The sequence below is a fragment of the Ictidomys tridecemlineatus genome, chromosome 15 (genome assembly GCF_052094955.1).
Source record: "Ictidomys tridecemlineatus isolate mIctTri1 chromosome 15, mIctTri1.hap1, whole genome shotgun sequence".
Classification (NCBI taxonomy): domain Eukaryota; kingdom Metazoa; phylum Chordata; class Mammalia; order Rodentia; family Sciuridae; genus Ictidomys; species Ictidomys tridecemlineatus.
The window spans coordinates 4,990,953-4,995,871 of NC_135491.1; the positions used below are offsets into that span (position 1 = coordinate 4,990,953).

Below are 4,919 nucleotides of genomic sequence, written 5' to 3' on the forward strand. Positions count from 1 at the left end.
ATTAACCAACAAATACACGAAAAAAATGCTCACCATCTCTAGCAGTCAGAGAAATGCAAATTAAAACTACCCTAAGATACCATCTCACTCCAGTAAGATTGGCAGCCACTATGAAGTCAAACAACAACACGTGCTGGCGAGGATGTAGGGAAAAGGGTACACTTGTATATTGCTGGTGAGACTGCAAATTGGTGCAGCCAATTTGGAAAGCAGTATGGAGATTCCTTGGAAAGCTGGGAATGGAACTGTGATAGTAGGAGCAAATGTGACTCCATTTTGTTTTATGACTTCATCCTGTAAAACAACCATGCCAAGTAGAAGAGTCATGACTGGGGCAAGATGTTCTATTCCTTTTGCTATAGAAACCTTTAAGAACACAAAACTACCTATACAGGCATTGTTTCTGTAACTAGGGTGACTGGGCTAACTGGGATTGGTTAGGCTTCCCTCCACTTGACTGCACTGTCCCACTTCTGTAACCTGGCTTGCTTGCATTGGCTAGATCCCCCGAACATCCCTTTTGCAGTTTTCAGGCTTAAAAGGAGTGCCCTTGCAATTGTTTGGTGCTGATCAGGGGAAGAGCTTTATGTTCTGGTCAGCCGCCACGGTGAACTTCAATAAAGGCTTGATTTGATTATAAGTAAGTGGTCTGGAAGTCAGTTTATGAAACCCTGGGATGAAGCTTTAACTATAACAGAACCACTATTTGACCCAGCTATTCCCCTTCTCATACTATTCCCCAAAGACCTTAAAAGAGTGTACTATAGGGATACAGCTACATCGATGTTCATAGCAGCACAATTCACAATAGCTAGACTGTGGAACCAATCTAGATGCCCCTCAATAGATGAATAGATAAAAAAATGTGGCATTTATACACAATGGAGTATTACTCAGCAATAAAAAATGACAAAATCATGGCATTTCAATGGAAATGGATGGAATTAGAGCAGATTATGCTAAGTGAAGCTAGCCAATCTCTAAAAACAAATGCCAATGTCTTCTTTGATATAAGGAGGGCAACTAAGAACAGAGCAGGGAGGAAGAGCTTGAAAGATGATTACCATTAAACAGGGATGAGAGGTGGGAGAGAAAGGGAGAGAAAAGGGAAATTGCATGGAAATGGAAGGAGACCCTCACTGTTATACAAAATTACATATAAGAGGTGGTGAGGGAAAAGGGAAAAAAACAAGGAGAGAAATGAATTACAGTAGATGGGGTAGAGACAGAAGATGGGAGGGGAGGGGAGGGGAGATAGTAGGGGATAAAAAAGGCAGCAAAATACAACAGACACTAGTATGGCAGTATGTATAAACATGGATGTGTAACCAATGTGATTCTGCAATCTGTATACGGGGTGAAAATGGGAGTTCATAACCCACTTGAATCAAATGTATGAAATATGATATGTCAAGAGCTTTGTAATGTTTTGAACAACCAATAAAAAAAGAAAGAAATTTAAAAAATAAAAAAATAAAGGCTTGATTCGATTATACATGAGTGGTCTGGAAGTCAGTTTATGAAACCCTGGGATGAAGCTTTAACTATAACATTACAGAATGTCAAAACCTATGCAGATAAAAGAGGGCATTCATAATATTTAAAGTAAAATAAAAATGGATCAAAATACTTTTAAATCATGTGATTTAATAAAATTTAATTTAAATTGGATAATTAATATCTTCATTCTTAACATTTTTGCAGCTAATTCAATAATCTATATAATATTGTAATTATAAGGTAACTAAAATATATCTTTATTTGCTTCTAACATATTTTCTTCAAAAAGAAACCCATGACTTATGTTATTATATACACTAACCTGATGCCCTGCCTTTTACAGTTGGGGATGTTCACAAAGTAATTCATTATATAAATACCTATTTTCAAGGGATTCTTATTAAATTATAAATTTAACATGCAATCATCAAGTAATCTTAACTTCTAGTGTTCAAGTTTTCATAAGGTGGTAAGCATATATAATTTTATCAACAAAGGTGTCCAAAAAAATTTGGCTACATTTCCATTGAAATATTCTTCCTATCAAGGTATAATAACTTACATGGATTCTCAGATTTACAGGAATTGCTCAAAAATATAACCAAGAGGAAGAATTCTGGAAGGAGAGAAAGAAATGCTTCCATAGAGAACAAAAGTTGGAGAGTCCTAAAAGAAAGAAAGAAAACATTTCTGAGTAAAAAGGTCTTTATATATTCAAGACTTTAATGATTGCAAGGTTTCTCTGGATAGAGAAATCTTTATGATTGTACAAAAGATCTAGATAGATGATGTAGGAAGTTAAAGTAATTGGAGAACAGGTTTATGTGTAGCTAAACTGGTTATAAATATATAGAAAAAAATCAATTTAAAAATATTTCAAGATTTGCCCTAAGAACAGATATTATTATGCTAATATAAACCAAGATTGTTGCCCATACATTGAGATGACAAAAACTTACTCAAACAGTAGTCTACTCTCATTCCAATAAAATAACTCCTTATGCCTAGTAATTCTTACTATTTGAAAAAAGGACTAATTTTTAATAAATTAAGATTCATACATTTTTTTATTAGACGGTAAATGTTTTCAAATACCAATAATACCTTATTGGTATTTTCTGAAGAAAATGTTTTCAAATACCTTAAGTTCCAATTTTAAAGCTTCTTTTTGAAAAATTATATTTAATTGATGGAAAAATATCAAAAATAATAACAATTATTAATAATTCTTATGTATTAATTATATTTATATTTCCTAAATTTGGATATCAATTGATTTCCCAATTTAAACTCTAAAAGCCAGGAGGGCTTGGAATAATATATACTAAGCCTGAAAGAAAATGGGTGCCAACAAAGATTACTATATACAGATTTCCCTTCAGAATTAAAGATGAATTAAAAACCTTCAATGATAAGCAAAAAATAAAAGAATACATAACCATAAAGCCTCCACTACAAAACACTCAATATTTCTTGATGAAGAAATAAATTAAAGTGAAAACCAGCATAGGGATGAATTATTCTAGAATAGTCTAAATTAGACTAAGTATGAATTAAGCACTTCCCAAATCTTATACTTGAATTTATCTTTTGAGGATTAATTTTAAAAATCCCATAATTTTTATTTTGAAAATAGAGTATTTATTTCATATACTATGTTCATTGTTCATCAACTTGCTTTTTCCATTTAACATCATGTGAAAGCAAATTTAAGGAAACCATGAAGATGATTCAGTGATGAAGCAAGGCTCTTCCCATCCAGAGGTATAGACACCAACATTGTTCCAACTTGTACAAATAGCCTCAGTAGACGCTCCATACACTAGGACACTGTGCATCAGGATGACCTGAGAGGATTTATACATCCTCCAGTCTCTCGCATTTGTAGAGAACTGAGTGCCCAATATCACATTAAAGTATTCTTTTATTCCTGCCACAACTTCATGAACAGCCTACTCCTTAGTAATAATCTGTTTCCTGAAGATTTCTAGTAACTTGCAGAATCCTCTAAAATAGAATCCATTCTTTTTGAAAGGAAGAGCTGTTTTGTTTTGTTTTGAATGAAGCCCCAATCATCAACAAGCCATGTTTTAAACTTTCAGGAGTTTTAAACTTCGATTCTGTTCATCTATGTTTTCTCACTTTGAACAGTAGATTCTACCTGGGCCCTGTTCTGATGAGGCTGAGATCTCCCCTTGATTCTGCCACCATCTCCATTTCCATGTTTTCGGTTGGTTCTTTTTGTTTTCACTTCAGCTTCTTTCTAATGCCGCCCAGGTGTCTTCTTTCCTGGAGCCCCCCTCTCACCTTCCCCTCTGATATGGCACCTGAATGGCTTTTTGGAGTTCTCACTGTTTCTGAAGATTGGTGTCCATGAACTTGAGTGCTCTGCTCTCTGGAATTCATTCACAGCAGTTTTTATTTCAACCACTGCAATGTATAAAGTATGTCACTTGATTGTCCTTTACGGCAACCTTCACACACTGCTTCATAAAGGAGAGGCCCGTGAAAGCACAGCACTCACACACCTTCCTGGAATTTCAACTTCAGGTCTTGTTTGGGTGTCATTTGTGATTCACCACCTCCACCTGCTCCTGTCACCCCCAACTACTGACCCGTCACAAGCCATCCACAGGCTGAGTGTGGACTATGTTACACACTGTAGCCTAGTGAGCGAAAAAGTCTGGCATTGGGAACTTCCCATGGCACACCCCCAGGGATTGACTGCCTGATTCAGGTGAACTTCCCCCTCAAGTTCTGCCAAAGATCCCACACAGCACCTGAGATCAACCTCCTGACAACTAGACATCACAAAGCAAGACTCTGCCCTTGAACCTCATCCCTGCCTTTGAAGTACCCCCTTAAATAAGGCAACAGAGTCATCCTTTGTCTAATTCCAGGGGCTTCGCTTTTGTAAATGTATTTCTGACTATTTGTGTTTTGTTCCTAATTATTTGAGACTTTAAGTTTTAGGGTGGCTTCCACCCCCCCCCCCGGGAAGGATGAAGAACATCCCAATGAGGCGCTGGCCATCACCCCGTTACACCCCAACTCTCTACCATATTGAATTTTCTCTCAGGCATGCTGTCAGGCACAGCCAGCTCTACATCCTTGGCCCCATTTGCCAGTGCAGACAGACCTCAGCACTGCAACCCACGTAGCCACTGCTCCTGCCCCATCCCATAATTGTAAGCGATCTCTGCATTTCCATCATTGTGTTAGTCAGATTTTCCTTACTGTGACCAAAATACCTGACAAGAACAACTCGGGAGGAAAAGGTAATTTTGGGCTCACAGTTTCAGAGGTTTAGTACTTGGTCTGTTCTCACCCGCATCCCACACAGGTGATGGAATTGGGTTCCTCTGCGAGAAATGAGCTGGCCATGTAAAAAATGTAAAAGGGGGTTGGGTTGTGGCTCA

The 4,919-nt window shown here is 37.1% G+C and overlaps 1 pseudogene; it reads right to left on the reverse strand.

Annotated features, from left to right (window-relative positions):
* Window positions 1-3,193: 3,193 nt before the first annotated feature.
* LOC144371118 (mortality factor 4-like protein 1 pseudogene) lies at window positions 3,194-4,248 on the reverse strand (annotated as a pseudogene).
* Window positions 4,249-4,919: the final 671 nt, after the last annotated feature.